Source organism: Mus pahari, chromosome 3 (genome assembly GCF_900095145.1).
Source record: "Mus pahari chromosome 3, PAHARI_EIJ_v1.1, whole genome shotgun sequence".
In the NCBI taxonomy this organism is placed as follows: Eukaryota; Metazoa; Chordata; class Mammalia; order Rodentia; family Muridae; genus Mus; species Mus pahari.
Genome location: NC_034592.1, coordinates 124,828,707 through 124,851,978, shown reverse-complemented (window position 1 = coordinate 124,851,978; position 23,272 = coordinate 124,828,707). Strand labels below are relative to the sequence as shown.

The following is a 23,272-nucleotide window of genomic DNA, read 5'->3' as shown; positions in this document are numbered from 1 at the left end:
CTGTGACATGAAATTACCCTTCCAATGTTAGATCTATTGTTCATGAAGCTTGTGTCAACCCCCGACCCAGCTGCAACTTCCTATTGTATATTTCATACTCCTGCCTCTCAGAACACACTTTCCTCTTTCTTTTATTTGATTAAGAACATCTGCAGAGGTGGTTCGGAGACAAAAGTTAATAATTACTCCTTTTTTTTTTGTCACAGTAATTAAAAATTTCAAGGAACAATTGTCATTCACTGCTGCCTATGGGTTCGGCAGTGAGAATCATGCTTTATAAAACTGAGGAAGCATGACCTTAAAAAAATGCCATTCTTAGGAGAAATCCAAATCACTGCTCAAGAGGAGAAAGGAGAAAGCTATGCTAAGTCACAGGGTGCTCAGCAGCCTGCTTAAGAGGCTCAAAGGGTGGGGAGGGTTACCACACAAGTTGGTAAGGCCCGATGTGTACATGTCTTCCCATTGCCATTAGCATCAGACATGCTCTGCAGATGCCATTTACAGTTCAAAGAGAAACTCATTAACATATCTTCCAAAAGAGCATTTTTTGTTGGGACAAAAGCTGTTTTTTTTTTTTTTTTTCTCAGTCTGGTGTCCCTCCCTCTTCTGCAAGAAAGAATCTCTTTGTTCAAGAAGCAAATTTCAAGAGAACAATCCCCCACCAGTAATTTTCCTTAGTTCAAATCTCAGACAACACAGAAGCGGGCAAACTGAAATGGTTCTATCAGCAATCCCCACCCCTCTCCCAGGATGATGGCAGCAGCAGTAGTGGAGTGTGGTGGGAAGGGGCGGGGCTGTTATGACTTGAGTGTGCGCTGTGTCTAAAAGACAGAAAGGAATAAAAAGAGCAACTACAGTCAGCATTTATCCCCTCACTGGTCTTCTATTCTCTATCTCCTTCAACATGCAGGATTTGTGCCCAACTCCATTGTTATTTTGCATTTTTATCTCCTGTGGTAATAACCACACTGTCTCTGCAGCTTTGAATGGCCCCTAGAAGAACACATCCCCCACATAGACTGTAAGTTCCCATAAAGAGACATTGCTTTTTACTTGCTCTCTCTCTCTCTCTCTCTCTCTCTCTCTCTCTCTCTCTATCTCTCTCTCTCTCTCTCTCTTTCTCTCTTTTTCCTTTTTTTTTCACCTGGCAATTGGTAGAATCAACAGAAGAGTGTAGGAGTAATAATAATGATAATAATAATAATAATAATAATAATAATAATAATCAATGTTGCTTCATAGGACCAACAGGCTCTGAATGGCTTTAATTATGTCTCAGACTTTGTTCTCTTCGAGGACCATTTGGAGAAAAGTATTGGTCTTGGTTCCTTTTATGTCAGGAGTTGCTTTCCTTTTCTTCCTTTCCTCTTGCATGTTAAGTCACTTGCTCCTGCCCAGCTTCTCGTCCACTAGCTCTGTCATTACACCAAGAGGTTCCAGGAGAGCTGGTTCCCACTTTATATTTTGAACTCACAACTTTTGGTGATTCTGTTAAGGTTTTTCAATGTTTCTTATCAAATATTTTTGACAGCCAAGTCTCCCTCAGGGGAAGTAGCACGGAGGGTAAGTGCCCTGTGACTTTCTGCTTAGCTTGGGGTTTTTGTCCTGACTTCTTTTCTTTAAGGTCTGCATGAAATGTTCTTTGAAAAGACAAAAACAGTGTTTCCCCTGAAATACTCACTGACCCTTGACCAAGACCTGCCCTGTTTGTACAACACCTTCAAGCCCTTGCTGTTCTCCATGGGGGAGTGGGAGAATCCTCACTACCTGCCTCCCCAGCCCCCAGCCTGTAAATTAGGAGTACTGGCAGAAATCCAGGATGTGTGTTATATTGTTGTGTGACAGAGGAAAAACAGAGGGATATTAGGTCAGCAGGTAGATAATTCCTTTCTTTCTTTCCTTACCTAGCTTGCTACTTCTCCCTCCTCACCTCCCCTCCCTCCCTCCCCTCCCCTCTTCCTTTCTCCTCCTCCTTACTTTTGATAAGGTTTTACTAAGGAACCCAGAGCAGTCTCACACTCCAGCCTCAGCCTCAGGAGGAGTACAGGTGTGCACAACCATGTCTGAGTGGAGGATAGATGTTAGCAGGGTTTCCTGCAAATGCTTTAACTTAAAGTGACTTTTTGCTGCAGATTTTACAATGCTAACATATGATTCAGACTTTAAACTTTACACTTTAAAGCTATGTCTATTGTAAGTGTCAGGTGCATAGTAAAGAGGCCTTGGAAATGGCCTTTCTACGGTTAAGGAGAAGGCTTTTATCATAGGGAAGAGGAAGAAGAGCCAGAGAAATCAGGGAGAGTCTGTCATGGCTACTTTTGGGGGATGGAGAGAGGAACAGAATGGAAAGGCTGGGAGAGAAGCATCAGACAGAGCTAAGGGAACAGAGAAGACAGTAAAAATGGTGGGGGAGTCCTGCCATTTATGAAGAGTTATGTTATATTTCTAATGCTCCTTGTAGGTCAAAATACAAAGACTTGGTTCATAACTCCATCAGGAAAATGATGCTTCATTTACAACTATGCTGTGTAAGGATGCTCCACCCAACCATCCTCTAGTAGAAGTACCCACATCGCAAAGCATGGAAGTGGAACTGGTCTATTGGCACACTCTATAGCAATCATTCAACTGCTTAGGCACCCTGCTAAAATAACTAGATTACTGCCAAAAATCCATGACAAATTTTCTACTGTAAGAAAGGATTTCTTCCATGGACTTGACTGAATGACTTATTGATTAAAAACAAACCAATCTTCTATGGTAGACTTTTGGAAAGGTTGGAATCCAATCCTTAGTTCTCCGAACAATTGTATAAAGCTTTTGGAAAGATTCACTGAAGAACTCTAACAGGGATTGCAGTTTATTTAACTTCTGAGTTATGAAACACATACAGACATTCTGGGAAATAAATCATTTGAAGTGTTCTTAACTCCAAATTAAGTCATTAGAAAATGATATGATAGAAAGATTAATTTCTTAAAGAGTGGATATCCTGTAGTCCCTGACCTTCTAAAGTCCTGTTAGACAGCCAGTGGGTGGGAGATGGTTCCTGGACCAGTGTAGATAGGATAAACTTATGTAAGATACAGGAGAGTGTGCTCAGGGTACCACTCTCTTGTGGAAAAGACCATTCTTGTCCTTTGAAGCCCAAATAGGAAACTACTTTGTTCTGTTAAAATGGACTAAAACCACACTCTCTTTGCCACCCACAGAGGAAACTGTAGTACAAAGAGAGTTCAGGGTGTTCAGATGAAAGAAAATTGCTGCTGCGTCCAGTAAATAAATCCGTATGAATAGTTCCATTTTGCAGAATATAATGGAGGGGCAAACTAATAGAAACCAATTGAAAAGCAATGACGAGAATAAACAGAAGTCCACAGTGGGACAAAACTGGTGGGGGAATCTTGGAGATTATTTCACACTGTTTACCAAAAAGTAGCCTACAATGCCGAGAGTCATAAATGGGTGTCCTCAGCCTCCCACATTAGAGCTCATGAATGATGTCTTGAGAAACTAGGATCATATGCAAAGTATCCTTCAAATTAAATCTTTTAGCTTAAAACTACACTCGAGCTTTAAAAATCTCTACCCGTGTTTGCTTTTTATGGAAACATTGCTTTCCTGAAATGTATGAAAGTGGGGCTCGACAGGGAGATAGCATCTCTACCCTTGGGATGTGCTCTACGCACATGAGACAATTCTTAGATTTAAACAGCAGAAGCACTCATCCCTGGAACCTATGCTAGGGTGGTCAAGAGTAAGTACACAGCTACGCTTTAGATATACCTGATTTCATATGTTCTTCATGATGTTCTTGGTTATTTCTGATGAGTTGGCAAGCTCTATGTTTTCGTGAATAGAATAAAGCTGACGACAGACCCAATACCACAGAGCAGAGAGATATCTTGACTATTCAAGGGGATGATATCTGTGAGACACACACTACTTAGTTGTTAAAGGAGTGTGGCAGCTATCACTCTTCCCAAGGTGTGAGTTGTTCTACATGCAAAGCTGGTCTTGTTCATCTTCAGACGCTCCACTGTGTATTCAAGCCAGAAGTCGAAACAGTTTGTGAACTTTGATTATCTTCTCTATTGTACTCCCATTCATAGTGGCTGCTCTGCTGTGGATTTCAGGGGTTACTGCCAACAGGAAGGTTATCCCTTACTTGGTAGCTTTTCATGACGTAGCTCCTTGACCAAAGAGCAGACCCACAGAGAGAAGTACTTGGCTATTTGTATCTTCACATCTCTAAGACACAGGTTTCAAACTTGAGTTAACTCAAGCCCTCCAAGGTGGATGAAAAGTTTTGTTCCTGTTTTCTTAATAGATAACATGCTTTGAAGGTTTAGCCTTAGAGCAAGGCCCAAGAATGGGTGCTTTTAATGGATATTTCCTACCTGAACACTATGAAGGTGGTCAATTGTTCAGCCTTATAAAAATGTCTGTCATTGGATTCAGGAAACATCCTAGTCCCATGTGACTTCATTTTAACTAATTAAATCTACAAAAACCTTATGCCATACAAGGTCAAAATCCGCTAGTCCAGCTAGCAGAGAACACCCGCAAAACTTGGCCTTTGAGAAGCAGTTGTTTACTAGCCCATTAGACTTCACAGTAAAGAGTGTATGGGTAGAGTTTTTTTCCCCCCATCTTGACACAAGCTAGAATTATCTAGGAAGTGGAATCTCAGTTAAGAAAACCCTTCAATCAAGTGGCCTGTAGGTTATCTGTGGGGCATTTTCTTGACTAATGATTAATGTGGGAGAGTCCAGCCATTATGGGTGGTGCTAACCCCAGAAATGTGGTCCTGGGCTGTTTAGGAAAGCAGACTGAACAAATTATGGGGAACAAAACAGTAAGCAGTGTTCCATCACGGTCTCTGTTTTAGATTCTACCTCCAGTTTCCTGCCTTCAATTCCTGCCTGGTGTTCCTTACTGATGGACTGAGACATGGAATGGGAAGCCAAACCAACCCTTTCTTCCCAAGTTCTATTTGGTCATGCTGTTATATTATAGCAGTAGAAATCCAACTAGAATATCCAGGGTGATGTCACTTATTAATGTGGTGCATAATTATGAAAATATTATCAAAGTTATTATTATGAAATAACACCCTTAAAACACATTTTTATGCTTCTTAAAAAAATACAATTTCTTCATGATATTTCTGATACCCAATCTGCTACTGGCATGAATCCTTTTTTTTTTTTAAAAAAAGATTTACTTATTTTATGTAAGTACACTGTAGCTGTCTTCAGACACCCAAGAAGAGGGCATCAGATCTTATTACAGATGGTTGTGAGCCACCAAGTGGTTGCTGGGATTTGAACTCAGGACCTTCAAAAGAACAGTCAGTGCTCTTAACTGCTGAGCCATCTCTCCAGCCTGAATCCTTATTCTTTAACAAACAATTTTATACATCCTTGTAGGTTGGGTTTTTTTTTTTTAAATCCTTTTCATATGCTACTGTATATGAAGCTCACATTGAGTAAATAATGAGTGGAATGTGAATATTTCTGATGCATACAATGGTGGGAGTTTTGAGGACATGGAAGGTGTAAGGCAGAGCATTTCCTGCATCCAGGGATATCTGACTGGACAATGAAGATACAACTTATGGAGATATGAGGCAGAGGTAATCAGAGTATGTTTGCAGCATACTCTACAAATCTTACTGTCACCACTTACTAACTCTGGAATCATCCAGTTTCCTTACTTCACATGTTCCTAAAGTAGGAATTATATTTCCACCCACCTTTCTAGTCCACCCAGAGGAGTAAAGAAATGTTGAGCATGTATGAAGTGCTTAACAGATGATACCTAAGACAGGACCTAAGGGATATGTCAGGTAGGTTGGTGATAGCATTTTCATGTTTATTGTTTCCCAACTGCATTGTAGACCGACTGGCTGCCCAGACCCCAAACTCATACTGTCCTAGTATTTCTTTAACTCATTGGCAGAGTTGATTCTTATTAGGATTCATCTAATACTGCCAAAGACAGCCATGATCCATTGATTTGGGTTATTTTATTGGCCACTGTGGCAAAACTTGTCTATGCTGTATGTTTCCACTCCAATTCCTAGTTTTCTTTTTAAGCAATACACACTTAGTTATACTCAAATATCTATATGGGCAGGCAGATGGTGAGGGGCCATAGAGATGACTATGTCCAAGTTAGACAACACAAATGAAAGTGATCGGAGAGGAACAGTCAAGATTATGTATATAAGGCAAAAGAGCAAAGTTAGGTGAGTTCCTAAGCAGGACATTGCACATTCCTCATTTCAACATGCAAAACCACAGCCATTCCTGGTGTTTAGTTTGTATAGATTATAGCATGATTTGCTCCAAATATTCAGGGACCCCTGGAGCATTGCAAATTGCAGATGCTAATTACATGTGTCTCATTTTACTAGGGTGGCTGGACCTTTTCTCAGCCTCAGCTTTCTCTGATCATGCACATAATGCTGTGTTATTTTTGCTTGGGTGTAATTATTACAATATTGATTTTTCAAATGGACCCAAGGTAGAAATTCTCTGCACATGCCAAGGAAAATTCTTCCATGATGTTTACAGTTGTACTTCTAAAATTACCCTAAAGATCCTTCTGGAGACTCAAAGTTAATGGATTTTCACCGAGTTCATCTGGTCCACAACACCAAAATTACTCCTGCGAATATGGACTTAAGAAGCAGTTATTGTGGACAGGCCTATTTATTTAGATAAAGTCACTTTATTATCCTATTTCATATATAAAGGCATTGAGGAAAAATATTCATGCAGAATTAATATCAGTGTACCAACACATGAGCAATTGCAAACGCACACACACACACACACACACACACACACACACACACACACACACACACACGCACAAATGTTTAGAAAGAGCACAAATCACACTGACCTAAATCATAAAGTAGAGCCAACTGTCAGAAACAAATGTGTCTTTGAACTTGTCCTAAGTCAGTCAATGGGTAAGAACTGTGAAATGGTGATGATGAATGGATAATAATTATGCCAGCTGGCATCAGCATAAAGCTGATCCCTGTTCAAACATGTCAATTACCTCACTTCAGTCAATATTAAATGGCAGCGTCCAGGTGGATGGATGGTGAAGTGTTCTCTCTCACAAAAAAGGTGAGTGCAGGGCAAGAGGGTTGAATAGAAAGCCTAATGTCCCAGTTGCTGAAGGAAAGGGTGGAAATGAAAATCCTTTTCTATTTACTGTTTCTTTTTTCAATGCTTCCTCTTTGAAATGATTCTCCCTCGAACTACAGTATCCACCTAGACAAATAAATTCCAACTATTAATCTTTATATGTAAGAAAAAGTCCGTCATCAGATGAGGCCAGATGTTGACTTCCTGAGAAGAAAGCAAACTCTCAGGGCAGAGAAGGTGGTGTATGACCTGTCTGTCATATAGACTTGAGGGTGTGTAGTCTCTCCATGCTATTTTGCATATCAGAATTATACTGTGTCTCTCTGTTTTCATGTATGCATACGTTTTGCGTGTTTCTCTTTTTATTGATGATAACAGAAAGTAAGAATTAATGAGGTAACAGAGGCTGATTTCTTTCAGAAACTCTTCCTCTGGAAGAATGCCTCTGGACTTTTTGCTCATTGGTTTTGGACCCTCATTGATAGATAACCATAAAGTCAACCAGAATCTATTTTCTCATCCTTGAAACAAATGGTTTGAAATAGGTTTCCAAGGACCTGCTTATTCACATATAAGTGTGGCAATACACACCAAAGCTTCTGTCGATGTACTGGTCAATTTCTGTATCATGTATCCAGGAAGCTATCAGCATATAGTTACACTAATAGTTACAGGTAGAGTCAAGAAAAAAATGATTTTCTGCTTATAGCATGCTAGTGTTACAAATATTTTGTGTTTCTGTGATCTTAGCAACAGAGACCTACTTTAGTTTTCTCAACTCATTGATCCTTCTCATGTAAACCTTCTCCAACCAGCCTGACATACCTACCCTATAAGCCTGTCTACCTCTTGGGTTCTTATTTTCTTCTCCTTGAATCTAATCCTAATTTCAATGCTGTACAAGAAGAAATGTATTTAGACTTGAACACTCATTTACGTTTTGCCTTTGAGGACTGGACACATTGCACATCATTTCTCTTTTAACAACAAACTATCACCAGAACATAGGCATACAACTCTTAGGCTTCTCTTTCATCCTGGGCGAGTATCATCATGCTCAGATACTGGTACCTGAACAGATGATGAAGTGTGCTCATCTTTCTCTTCTATGGCTTTAGTCATTCATCTTCCTTTACTTTTATATTCCTATTTGCAGAGGACATACTGCCCTTGGATCAGCTTTCCCCCCCTTTTTACATTTGATTATTAGCCTCCTCATAATCAAGGCTAACATATAAAATGCAGATAAAGTCACAATTCCATCTCACACCAGAATGACATGAGACTAAGATGCTCTTAGAAATTAAAAGTGAAATATGGATATGGACATGAGGTCTTGTGTTGTGAACACTTTCTATGTTTAAATTTCAACAGACTTCACAAGGATTTTTGAAAAAAAAATTACCTTTATAAGAGCAATATCATTTTTAAAAAGAATTTTCAGTCTTAAGACTGTAGATGAATTATAATTTAGCCAAATACGGATAATGTTAGATACGTTCTAGAATCTGCTATAGCTGGCTCTGGAAACATTAATTTAATTTTGCTACAGTGTCTTTTTTTTTTTTCAATAGAATCGGTATAATTAGTGTGTTTGCATTTTACTTGATGCTGTCTCAGAAGATTATGTAATGAACCTCTCAAAGATGAGAACATGCCCAGGCTTGGAGTTATTTTATAACTCAAAATAATAAGATAAAGAAGCACCTTTGAACAAGTTTTATTTTGTCCTTAAGTTAAGGTTATACGCTCCGGACTAATGAGTCACCTGGAGAATATTATCACTGCAGCATCATGGTCATAAAGAAATATTTCACATGAACTTGTACAACTCCATTTTGGAAACAACGCTATCACCTCCGGTGTCATCTGTGGGTCAAAAGCAGTTGTACAGATGAAGCAAAAGTTAAGTAGCAGCGTCTCCATTTCTCAGCATGAGGTCACAACAGGGATGAAGATGTGGAGTGGCTGAGAATTGGGTGTGATGACTCAACTCACCACAGTGAGATCTCACCACAGTTGAACTCTGCTCTCGTTCTGTGGCTCTTGCTGATTGAAGCAGGGCTACACATGCTCTAAATGCCTCTCTGTCCCTGCTCTTTAGGGAGAGGTATGCAACAAGGGGCTTCTTTTGAAATATGAAGGGCAAAATATTAGACCTTTATTGTTAGCCTTGATTATGAGGAGGCCCACAATTAAATGTAAGAAAGAGACTAAGTTGACCCACGGGTAGTACATTCTCTGAAAATAGGAGGGAAATTAAGGTAGAGGAAGATCAAAGGCTAGGGCCAGAAAAATATGGCCTAATATTTAAACTAAATATTATTTTGTTTAAAACAACTTTTAAGGTTAAAACTGAAATAGAAACTCTACATACAGAAGCTGGAAAATATACACCAAGCATCAGGAAATATGTTAGGCAAAAGACAGTTTATCTCATTTGCTGCAAATCTTCACTGGAAGTAGAGATGGGAACCTGATATCCAGTGTGTGGCAACTAGAGAAGCTCCCCCGATGACATTCATATGCACGGGCATGTGCAAACATATATACAAGGCAATATTCATATGTATGCATACATTGAGAATCCAAGGCAATTTTCCATGGGGTTTCTATTTTCCCTCACATTTCTGAAACTAACCATTTACCCTAGAAAAACATTCTGACGTTTACAAATGCTTCATCAAACAAAGCCAGGCTGCTAGTTCATTTTACTGATGTTATTTATCTTAAAGATTCAGTCTACCTTAAATCAGAACAATTCTGTATGCAAAATGATGTTTATTGCTTTTATTTTCATGTTCTGCTTTTGTGTGTATGATATGCAAGACCTCAGCAAAACTGCCTGGGCTCTGCTGGATTTCAGCTCATAGGTATTTCAGTGTGGTTACATTGGGCAATCTCCTCTCATCAAGCCACAATTTCCATGGAAATAGCTAAGGGGATGAAACACAATTGCTAAAGAATAATGAAATGAAACGAACCCACAAAACTATTTTCCAACATCAATCACAAAGTTAAGTTGCAATGATCTGAAAACAGAATTTGAGTATGTGTTTAATCCAGAAAAAGCTAATTGATGCTTAATTTTTGCATCACATCTGGTAAGGATGTAATTAAGGGCTCCACATGATGGAAACATTAAACATTTTTATGGAAAGATAAGAAACCAGAAGATGGAATATTAAGATAAAAACAACTTCTTCTTCCTTGTTAATGTAAAATCATTTCTTATCATTTCTTTTAAGCTAATGGCCATTGGTAGATTTTCTCTAGTATCTATTTTGTTTCCTAATTGAAATAGATTACTAAATTAAAAGGAAAGGACATAACATACATAAGATTCTTTAAAAAGAAAAAGCAACAACAACAACAAACATGCTTCATTTTCTAGGTGACAAAGTGTCTAACCTGGGCCCATCAGTGCAGTATAGCTTTAAAAATAGCAATCATACAACTTCCGTGAGGTTGGATTGAGGTAATAGCTGCTATTTAGTCCTGCAAAAATTCAATGGCCAGCAGCCAACAGTGAGTCTTGGTGGTCTGAGACAGAGTGGGTATAGGATGAAAGAATTTGGAAAAGCAAAACAAACAAGCAGCCAAATCCAAAGAGCTAATGGCCAAGGTCAGGTGAACACCAGAGCAAGATACACTGCCCACTCATCAGACAGTAAGTAGTTCCTCTGTAAAATAGTGGCTCAGACTAACAGCAGGGAAGAGTCTGTGGCTTCATAGATAGGTAGATAAAGGAGTAAATTTGAGGGACAAACCAACTCTTACAGAGATGAAAAGGGTACCGTTCCACAAGGCAGTTTTTTTGGAAGGGTGCATGGGTTCCCATCCTGATATTTTCTATTTTAAAAGATGAGATTACCTAAAAATTTTCACACGGAAAATCATAATAAACATTACAATTAACCATGCTTTATTGAAAATTAGATGCCTGGGGTTGAGCTTATCTGAGAGATGAAAACCTTCCATAATGAATACAACAAAGCACTGAAAACAAGAAGCTGAAGAACGCACTAGGGGATTGAAAGGGCTTCCCATGTTTATGGTTGGCAGAACAAAATTTGCCAAAATGGCTATACTGTCTAAAGTAATTGACAGATTTTATGTGTATTCTATCAAAATTTCAATGATATTGATCATAGAAATTGAGAAAAAACCTAAAATTCACATAGAATTACCAAAGATTCCATACAAACAAAGCAATATTGAGCAAAATAGTAATAATTATTAAAGTAGCATGGTACTTAATTTCAAATTATAGTAAACACATAAGAAAAAAATGTCCAGTGTCAGCACGGAAACAAAGAGAAGAGAGTGTCCAATGATAAACTCATATTCCTGCAACCAGCAGATTCTTAGCAAAGATGCTAACAGTCTGTGTTGGAGAAGACAACCTTTTTGACCAGTGACACTGAGAAAACTGAACAGCCATGGGTAGAGGAACTCTACTTGGTTCTACATACACTTATTCTATACAAAAATTAAAGCAAAACAGATCAAAGAACTTATTAGCGAGACCTGACATAGAAAATGTCAGATGAAAACACTTTATAACAGATGTTGGCAAGGATAGAGGGAAAGGGAAGCCTCACAAACTATGGTAGGAATATTAGTCTTGCAACTGTGTAGGATTCTCAGTAAACTCAAGGGAGAACTGCATATGACCCAGTTATATCTTTTCCAGGAATGCATCCAAAGGAGACAAAGTCAACACATTTGCACACACATCTTCACTGGAGCACTATTCACTAAAGCCAAGTTATAAGAGCAGCCCAGGTGTCTGTCAACATGAATGATAAAGAAAATGTAGTACATATAAACTATAGTCTGTTCAGCCATAAGGACAAACAAAATCATGTAACACACAGGAAAATGGATGAAACTGAAGACCATTATGTTAAATGGAGTAAAGCAGAATCCAAAAGACATCCGTAGGGCTGGAGAGAGGCTCCACTTTTATGAGCATGTGCTGTTCTTATAGAGGGTCTGAGTTTGATTTCCAGCACCCATAATTGGTGGCTCACTGTTGCCTTCCACTCCAGCTCCAGGGGTAACCAATGACTCTTCTAGGCTTCTTGGAAACATCTACTTAAATGTCCATATCACTGCCCTCAATAATAAAAGTAGAATATGGAATACATCTTTAATAAAAGATGAATATTTTGTGTTTTCTCCCATGCACAATAGCTAGATTAAAAAAATAAAAAAGAAAGCAGAAGGGAGACAATTTAGGAGGAAGAAAGGGCCAGGGAGAAGATGGGGACAAGAGAGAGAGATGGACCATGAATATGACTAAATACATTCATGCATGTAAAAGGCACAAAACATTATTTTGTGTAACTAATGTATGCTAATAAGAAGAGTTCTATAGTTAATGAGTTAGGAAGCACCAGGCATTTAACTTTGCTTAAGTACTAAAAAGTGTTTTAAATTATCCTTTATTTTAATGTCTATTGTTCTCTATTTGTTGCAACAAATTGTATCTATTATTATTAGACTCTATAGTCTCAAATGTTTTTGATTCTAGAAGTCATATTTCTTTGCAGTCATATGACAAATTTTCTGTTTTATTACAGCCTGTTTTAATAGCTATGAAATGCAGAGCAGATCAGGGAGTTCTATTTTAGTTTGTCACAAAGGGTTTCTTTAATGGCTACTCTCCCTCTGGTAGATCCTAGTTCATCAAATGCTATTGCCTCCATTACCTAAAAAGACCCAGTAGAGCAAGTACATATGTGTGTTGATGAATGCAGCCCAGATTTTACAAAGGAGGAAAAAAAAAACTAATGCAGTTATTGAATACAGGCCAATCCTTCTTATTGCTCTGATTCAAGAATCGGCATCGAAGGTCCCAGTGCTTGTGGCTTCCATTTAGCAAGGGAATCCTTATAGGCACAATTTCTATAATATACAACTGGATCTTCTACAAAGAAATAGCTGTGGTCTCCTTGCTAAGCTTCAGCCCAATTAGAACCATATTGCTTCCTTGAAAGCTCTTGTGGTTTCCTATAATTTGGCCTTGCTGTTCTTTCTCCTTCACTCAAGAGGCCAATGCCAGATCACATTAAAGTGGTAAGTTTACCAGCCATTCATATGCCAAAGTTCTGATGGGCAGTCAACCCCTTCGGTGCATCATTTATTTCCTGAAAACATTTTGTAAAGTGAATAAAAAAAAAAAAAAAGCTACAAGTAATAAAATGGCAGAAACTAATTTAAAACTAAGATACATACTTAGAGGTATATGATCCTCTAACCTTTCAGCCATATAAAACTAAGTCAATATGAGCGGATTTATATAATGAACATAATTTGTATCTTTGAAAAGTCATGCTCTGGTTGTAAATAAAGGTGAAAAAGTATAGTCATAGGTAAAGTTTCTGTTTCTATCCCATGTAGCTGTCTGCCAGGTGGTTGTACTGTGGGTGCTTCTGCAGAGGATGGAGGCTTCTAGGACAGAGCATGTATATCAATCATATCCAGGTTTTTCATTGCAAACACTTCCCAGTTATTTCCATGCTCAATGAGATTTACATCTGCATGAAAATCCACTTGCCTTCCCAAACATAAGGAAGGAAACAGCTTTGTAATCTGCATTTGCTGATCAAAAGGTAAAATGGCTATTATTAGATTCTCAATAAAGGGTTGAAAATGGCAAAAAAAAAAAAGGGGGGGGGACTGAAATAAATTCCCTTGATCTCTTCCACAGGGATTAGAAGAGACACACCCTGATCATACAATTTCAGAACGTGAATTCTGCATGGAAATGTACTTAGGCTGTTTCTCTCACCGAGGTTGGCTGTTGCTCACAGGGAGAGTTACACATTTCATCTCATTTAAATAATCACCACAGTAGAACAGGGTATGTGTAGCTGCACTCTTAGGGAGAGGCAAAGCCAAGAACTTCAGTGCTACTTTATCCTGCCTGAGGCAGATCTTGCCTTGAATCATGACTCATGTCTATCATAATTGCTTGCCCTTGAACAAATTAACTGCTGTAAAGCCTTGGATTCCTCGACATTCAAGTAAATATAACAATATAGCATGTATAAATAGATATAAGAAAATGTATGTATTTCTTAGTAGTCAGAAATACATTAGTCATAACAAATTGTGTTATTAATAATTTAATTATATTAATACCATACCATTTGGTATGTTAATTAGAATTAATGCTAAAATAATGATATTAATGTACTAACATTTTGTTAATAGCACCTATAATAGGTGTTATTGATAATTTGGCTCTAAAAATGTTTTCTTACTCTGAGATATTATTTTCCAATTATGGATGGCAGAATGAATTTCTATTTGTTATTTATTGCTTAAAATAGTAATTTAATTGCTTAAAATAGTAATAATTGCTCTTAAACTCTGTTTCTATAGGAATTTGGAGTTTGTATTAAATAGTCTTCACTATGGGTTCTGTTGTAGTATTTTCATTAGTTCTGGGAGTTACAGGATCCTAAAGGTTTGACAAAGACTAGACAGTATTTCCAGTGTGATGTTCATGTAAGTTACATGTAGATGCTGGCTATTGGCAGTGTCTCTTCATATGTGACTTCTTCCATAGTTGGATGGGTGTTGTACTAGTACAATAGGTGGTTTTGCTCTACAGACAAGAGAGAAGATGAAGACCTTATAGGACCTAGCTACAACAATCAAAGATATTTACCACCACTATATTAGCTTAGTTGGTTCATGTGGCAAGAGGCAGTACCAGACTATGAATACTTAGAGGTAAGGCTCACTTGACCTGTCTTTGGGACTGGTTATCAATCACCAAATTCAATGTTTACCTGAACTCATCTATCTATAAAACTATTTAATTCAACCAGATGTCTAGTATGTTCTCAACTTCAAGGAAACAAATGAATTAGCAAAAATGGTTAGAGAGAATGATAACCATGGAGGAAAACTTATCAAATAAAGCAAATGATGCTCTAGTAAGACTGTTGGATGCATAAAGCAGAATCTAACTGAGACATTCAAAGAACTGGGGTTTGGCCTTGATCTTAAGAAACAGACTGATCAGTGGGAAAGGGTTTAGAATTTGGGGTTTGAAAAAATAGTGAATGCTAGAGAACATCTAGTATGTTACATAATAGCCAGATTTTGGTGTGCCCGAGAGACAGCAAGATGGACAAGATCAGATTCTACTTCAAAGAATACATGTACGCTTTATGCTGCAGATCCACTGAAGTATGTGCACAACAAGACTACATAGGTCACCTAAGTCCAGTAGTATCATTTTACCTGAGAGTCCTAATAGCTAAGACTCACAGTCATCCAGAGAAGAAAAGCGCTACAAATACAACAGTATGCATACTTCTTGTCTTCCTCTTAGCTTGTGAGAGAGATCAATAATGGGAATAATTGCTGACTCAAGGGTGGTCATCAGTTATCACGCCCTATCCATGTTTCTCCTGAGACAATCATGAGAACAGTATGAAAACAACATTATAACGCTCATGTCTTATCTTAAAGTCCAAATTAACTACACAAACCATTCATTGCTGAAGATGAGACAAATTTGCTTGATAAATCAAGTCCTTGGCTCCTTCAAGTTTTATTATCTGGAAACAGCAGGGGCTTTGCTTGCAGAACATTTTTCCTGTTGTGCTCTTTCCATATTTGTGTTTTCCGTTCTTATCATGTGAGTGTGTGTGTGTGTGTGTGTGTGTGTGTGTGTGTGTATGCCCAAACACTTGCAGATATGGATCTCAATTCTTTTTATTAAAAACATCTAAAGCCCATATAGAGTCTTTCCTAAAGGCATATTGAACTAATTTGCCATGGAATTTCACTGAATGAAATCGCAATGTTTATATCTGCTTCCCACAGCCTTACACGCCATAGAACATTTCCATACATAACAATTTCTGTGTGTGCTAAACAGTGGGGGCAGTTTCAAACCTCAAGAGTTAATGAAGTACAGTTTAATGGTGAATAAGAGAGAAAAATTCAAAGTGTGAGGCACATATGCTGAGCATACTGATGGGCTGAACAATGTACAGTTATTGCGCTTGTGATTTTAGACATGACTCTCATTACAGATTCTACTTTTTTGTATGTGTTGTGCTGGAAATTGAACTCAAGACTTTGCTCATGCTAGGCAAGTGCTTCTGCCCCAGTCTCTGAATCCTATTTTCAGTCATGAATTCTGAAGACACATAGAATAGTATTCTATGAAGCTAAATTTAAGTAAACACATGTCACTTTCTTTTTCTGAACATTTTGAGTTACTGTAAAATGATACTTTATTGATTTCTAAAAAGCTAGGCACAGGAGAAAAACTTCCCACTAAATGTCAATTTACTATGTATTCTGTGTATTTTATATATCATATGTCAGAGAAAGAGGAAGGCTAATAAAACTCAAAGCTTTTTTGAGCCAACAGTTGAATGTAATTGTTGTACCCCAGGCAGTGTATACAAGGGCCTGGGAGTCCTAGCATCTTCTATGGAATTAGCATGTTATAAGGAATCACTGTACATTGCAACCATGCTGACAACTTCTTGAAACTGAAGAGTCCGTGTTTCACCTCTGGCTTCACTTTTAGTTGCTTCTATTTGCTCTGGAATTTGAATGTTTCCCCCCAACCTCCCAGCTATATTCCTTGTTTTGCTCCATATCAGGGGACCACACATGTTGGTCGCTTGTCCACTGTAGCTCTTTGTAGGTTCCTTTGACATTTGGTCCGTGGGTATCACAAAGAGAAGGCTGGTAGTTAAGAATCAGAAAAAAAAAGTTGGGGTCTTTCTACTGCTCTGCTGACCCTGAAACATCTTTGTCAATGGCCATGCTTCTGGCGTTTCACTCGTTATGATGGCAAAGGTTTGTATATGTTTGGCCCAGGGAGTGGCACTATTAGGAGGTATGGCTTTGTTGATGTAGGTTGGTCACTGTGGACATAGGCTTAAGACCCTAATCCTAGCTGCCTGGAAGTCAATCTTCCACTATTAGCCTTCAGATGAAGATGTGGAAGTCTCAGCTGTGTCTGTACCATGCCTGCCTAGATGCTGCCATGCTTCTACCTTGATGATAATGGACTGAACTTCTGAACCTGTAAGTCAGCCCCAATAAAATGTTGTCCTTTAAAAGACTTGCTTTGGTCATGGTGTCTACTCATGGCAGTGAAACCCTAACTAAGACAACAATAGTCCCCTCTTCTTTTATCCAGGTTTCTGTCTGAAGAGCCTGGTTCTGAATACATACATATACACTATCACCTGTGTACTTAGCCTTCAAAGGCTGGTGACAGTTTTCTGCTGCTGGAAACATTTGGATTGTCTCAGGGTACTGAAGTGGCTAACTTCTTTAGCCCTGAAGGGGAGATCTGTGTAGCCTATCAATCATCTGCAGGGAGGATCAGCCATGGAATATGGTCACGCCAAGGAAGTCTTCCCAATATCAACTACTGCTTTGTGTTATTTCAGTGGTTGCACACATACATGCATATGTGCACTCACACACACATGTGCACACATGCACACATGTGTACAAATATAAAAATTCACTGAAGACAGTAAAGAAATAGAAAAACTGAACATATATAAATATATATATTTATTTGTCTTTGCCATTAGCATTCATATTTTTGGAATATGTTTCCATGTTGAAATAAAACCTGTAAAACCAAATCATGCAGCTCCAACAAAGGATATATGGAAGTTGAAATAGTCAGCATTCTTAGCTCTAGTCTCAGTTTAATATCTAGATATTAAGTCCAACAAAACCTGAGCAAGAAGCATGACATTTAGATAACATTTTCTGTGAGAGTTTGCTAAACAATCCAAACATATCAACACACAAAATGAGCAGTTGAGGATAGGTCAACTAGAGAAGGATTTTATTTTTCATTAGACAGATTTCTTTGAAGATAAATGCCCAGAATATTTCCCTCTCTCCCTCTCTCCCTCTCTCCCTTAAATCATGTACTTGGCTTCCAGGGTCAGAGACTAAAGAAAGATTGGTCACAACGCCAGAATAACTCACAAGGTCCTGAGGAAAGAAGGGACAAACAACCTGGGCACAGTCTTAGAAATGCCAGTGTACAAGAGAAGAGCAAGCTGATTGGAAGGTTAGAGTAGAATATAAAGCCTCCAAGATGAGCAAGGGCTATAGAAAGTGTGGTATGTGGGGTGATGGAGCATGGAGTATGGAAGTGCAAAGTAAATGCAGAAGTAGAGAAGACTGTTCTGAATTGGTCTGGGATTAGGACAGACAGCATATAGCCTAATGTATAAGCAGGTCAGGTTAAAGATGGGCCATACAGACTTCTTGATACTGTGCTAGAAAGAGTTCCTATTGCTGTGATAAAACAACATGACCAAAAGTAAGTTGGGGAGGGAAGGATTTATTTGGGTTACATTTTTATATAGTAGTCTAGCAGAACTCAGGACTACCAGCCCAGGGATGACATCACACAGTGGCCTGGGCCCACCCCATCAACTGATAACTAAGAAAATGCCCTACAGCAGAACCTTATGGGGGCATTTTTTTTCAATTGAGTTTCCCTTCTTTCAGATGACTCTAGCTTGTGTCAAGTTGACATAAATCTAGTCAGCAGAGCTATTCAGTGTTCCTTCAAACACTGTATTAAGTAATTTTTATGTATTCAGAATTCCTCATGAAATTCCTAGAAGGAGGCACATTGTTTAGACTTGAAAGGGACTAGACCTGCACCTGTTTGGCAGAAGACACTTCATAAGCCTCCCCCTTTCGAAAGAACTTTACCACATAATAGAACTCAGCATCACATCTCTGCAAATGGAGTATAGTGGAGCTGTGGTGATTAGAATACCCCACTGTCACCCAACTCCAGGTTGGATTAGATCTTGTAATGGCACTCATAACCTCAAACCTTGATTTAATTGTAGATAATGTCTTCCCATCACAAGGATTCCAGTGATAAATTTGTCACCAGTAATAAAAATATTTGAGCCCCTAAAGAAGGCCTTTTTTGCCTAGAATATAAAAGAAGCTACTTGCCATTCTACTGTAATATCTCATGGAGAAATTAACAGCCCCCATCCCCCCCTCTCTCTCTCTCTCTGTGTGTGTGTGTGTTTGCATGCTTGTATGCATGTGTGTACTTATGGTATATGAAGATAATTATCAAATTATCATTATTTGAGTAAAGCTTTACGGTTTGTAACAAGTCTAGTATACATGATCTCATTTGATAGATGCTGCGTCCTTATTTCAGCACATAAATAACTAAGGTTCAAAATTTTTCCACATTCGTCAACAAACCACAGAGGCCTATGTCTTCTGATCCCAGATTGTCTGCTTTTGTTTAATTTTATTTTGCAGCTCACGCACAGTCAAAAGGGCCTTCCAAGGTCAATTATCAAAAACTCTCTTTTTGGAGTACTTCCTCTCCTCTGCTATGACATTTAGTATGTCCTTGCTATTGCTTGTCTCATGGTGTTTAATGAACTATTATTCCACTTGGATCAAAAGTATATGAATGGGCAATACTGGGGCAAGGACAAAACTCTGCTCACAATATTTTATATACCTATATTCACACAGCTTTCTTGATAGAGCTGTGTTTATTGGCAGTGTGTATGATTCTCTGTGCTATCTAAGCAAGGTCTTAGAGATTTGGGAAGGTTAGTTCTGAATACGGATACAGAAGGGAGAAAACATTTGCTCCTATACCAATCATTCCCCCAAATCTCACACAGCTGTCTGCTACCCACACCCTCATGAGATTACAAGGCCTTTGGATGTCTGGCCCTTTTCATCAACTCTATGCTAGACACCTACCTGCAAATTCTGGAACATGCTATGTCTTTTTATCTTGCTGCTCTGGAGATTAAAACTTAAAAATTTTCTGTTTATTTTTCCATCAGCATCCTTTCCTTTAAAATACCCCACGATTCAGCTTGTGATGTAACCTCACCTTTCTCAGGCGATCTGCATTCTGTATTTTCACGCGTTTACAGTATAGTTCAGCTGGGGCTCTTATTCTCAACTTTGTCTTCACTTATCTCTATCTCCTGCATACTACCCTCACCAGACACAACCTGAAAGATGACTATGGGACACTCTTTGCATGTATGACTTGGGAGAATTGATTTTCAATAAGTGAAGTATGAATAAATGTTAGTTGATTGCACAGTCTAATGTACGGAAGATCAAAGGCATACTTGCCAAAATACTGAAACACAAGGCATCTTTAAGATGACTTGCTGGTCATGGGAGTGGCTAGGAGATTATTATCCTTATTTAAATGATGATTTCTATAGCCTGAGGAGATGATGCTATATCTCATTTTCTTCTCCTCCTCCTCCTCCTCTTCCTCCTCTTCCTCCTCTTCCTCCTCTTCCTACTCCATTTCTTCTTCTTCTTCTTCTTCTTCTTCTTCTTCTTCTTCTTCTTCTTCTTCTTCTTCTTCTTCTTCTTCTTCTTCTTCTTCTTCTTNCTTCTTCTTCTTCTTCTTCTTCTTCTTCTTCTTCTTCTTCTTCTTCTTCTTCTTCTTCTTCTTCTTCTTCTTCCTCTTTCTCCTCCTCCTCCTCCTCCTCCTCCTCCTCCTCCTTCTTTTTCTTCTCCTCTTCCTTCTACTACTTCTACTACTACTACTCTGTTTTCCCTGCTCATGTTTTCCTTAAACAAGTCTATCTGGCATCAGAGGACTAGTTAAAATACAAGCTGGTACATGAAACAGGTACTTTTATTGACAAGGAGACACAATGAATTTCATTGTATAGAAGAAAAGGGACCATTTTGCATCTATGTAAATTCTCTAAATTCTAGGAATGCATTCCAAGGTAGAGTAAAATATTTTGCTTTAAATGTGTTTCCAAACAATACCTAGTTTATTCTTTCCCTTTACAATAATCTATGAGTAATTGATCAATTTATTCTTCTTACATAGTGTTGTATGTGCATGTAGCTTTTATTGAATAATAATTTAACATAATTGAGGAAAATTATTTTAAAACAATAAGCAGATGAAACACCAACATCCATAATGCTCCTTGTTTATTAAGATATAGCAGAGTATTTGTAAACCATATATTCCTAATCTTAAAATATTTTCAGGTTTGACAGACACATTGATCAATGGAATTGAAATCAAGATTCAGATATGAAAGTACACACCTATGGATAACTGATCTATGATTTTTTTTAAAAAGTCAGAAATATACACTGGAATAAAGATAGCATCTTCAATAAATGGTGATGGACAAACTGGATGGCTGCAAGTAGTAGAATACAAATAAATCCATACTTATCCTTCTGAACTTCAAATGGTTCAAAAACCTCAACATAAAACCAGATACACTGAACCTGATAGCAAGAAAGTGAGGAATAGCCCTGAGCTCATTGTCACAAGAAATGACTTTCTGACCAGAACACTATCATTACAGGCACTAAGATCAACATTGAATAAATGGGACTTCTATAAATGAAACTGAAAGCTTCTGCATGACAAAGGACACTGTCATTTGGACAAAGTGGGAGCCTAGAGAATGGAAAAAGATTAGAGGATATATATATATATATATATATATATATATATATATATATATGGAAAAAGATTAGAGGATATATATATATATATATATATATATATATATCTTATTAGATATACATATATCTAATAAGATATCTTATGTCTCAAGTGGCTAAGACATACTTAAAGAAGTGTTCAATGTCCTTAGTCATTCAGGATGTGCAGATAAAAATTACTTTAAGATTTTATCTTATACCCAAGAATGTGGAGCAAGAGGAACAGTCATCCATTGCTGGTAGAAGTACAAACTCATACAGCAACTATGTATACAGAAATCATTACAGCAGCTCCTTAGAAACGTGGCAATGGATCATCATCAAGATGCAACTAAACCATTCTTGGGCATGTACCCCAAGAACACTTAATCCTCTCACAGAACTACTTGTTCAACCAAGTTAATTAATTCCCTATTCATGATAGCCAGGAATTGAAAAGAACCTAGATGTCCCTTCTAAGAAAAATGGGTAAAGAAAATGTGATACATTTATACAAAAGAGTATTACTCAGCCTTTAAACAACAAGAACAATAGCAATACCCAATGAAATTTGCAGGTAAATGCCTGGAACTAGAAAATATCATCCTGAACGAGGTAACCCAGACCCAGAAAGATAAACATGGTAAGTAATATGCATTTATTTGTGGATATTAGCTGTTAAGTCAATGATAACCAACTATAATCCATAGAACCACTGAGAGTCATAGACTAATGGGGACAGGTAGTTTAGTGGTTTGTATATGCTTGGCCTAGGGTATGGCACTATTAGGACTAGCCTTGTTGGAGTAGGTGTGCCACTGTGGTCATGGACTTTAATATTCTTATCCTAGCTGTCTGGAAGTCAGATTTCTCCTATTAGCCTTCAGATAACGATGTAGAACTCTCAGCTCCTCCTGCACCATGCCTGCTTTGACACTGCCATGCTACCACCATGATGATAATGGACTGAACCTCTGAACCTGTAAGCCAGTCCCAATTAAATGTTATCTTTAAAAGAGATGCCTTGGTCATGATGTCTGTTTATAGCAGTAAAACCCTAACTAAGACAGAGATTGGCAACAGGGACTGAGATATTGCTGTGATAGGCTTGACCATGCTTTTGTTTAGAAGAATGTGGATTTTGGGACTTTGGATTTGGAAAGGGGTGGAATGCTTTAAATGGGGCTTAATGGACAATTCTAGTAGTAATATGGAAGACTTTGTTGCTGAAAGTGAATTGAACTCTGCAGACCTGGCTCAAGAGATTTCAGTGGAGAAGAATTTCAGTATGTGGCATAGAGACTATATTTGTAGGATTTTGATGAAGAATGTGGCTGTTTTTTGCCTTGGCCAAAGAGGCTAAGGTGAATATATTTAAATTAATTGGTTTGAAAAAAGAAGTCTCAAAATAGCCTTGTAAAAATTCTGTCATGTGGTTACTAAAGTTCACTCTTATGAAGATCATTTTGATGAAAAGGAACTTGATGAGAGGAAAAATACAAAACATATGGTTTAAGTATTAAAGGAGCACCAGGAAATAGAATGGAGCTGAATGTTCTAAGAGATAACAGATTAAGGAGTGGGATTTT

The 23,272-nt window shown here is 38.0% G+C and overlaps 1 protein-coding gene across 4 annotated transcripts in view; it reads right to left on the bottom strand.

Annotated features, from left to right (window-relative positions):
* The window catches only part of Macrod2 (mono-ADP ribosylhydrolase 2), a 1,928,923-nt gene that overhangs the window by 212,318 nt on the left and 1,693,333 nt on the right, over window positions 1-23,272 (bottom strand). The gene's annotated exons all lie outside the window — the stretch shown is intronic.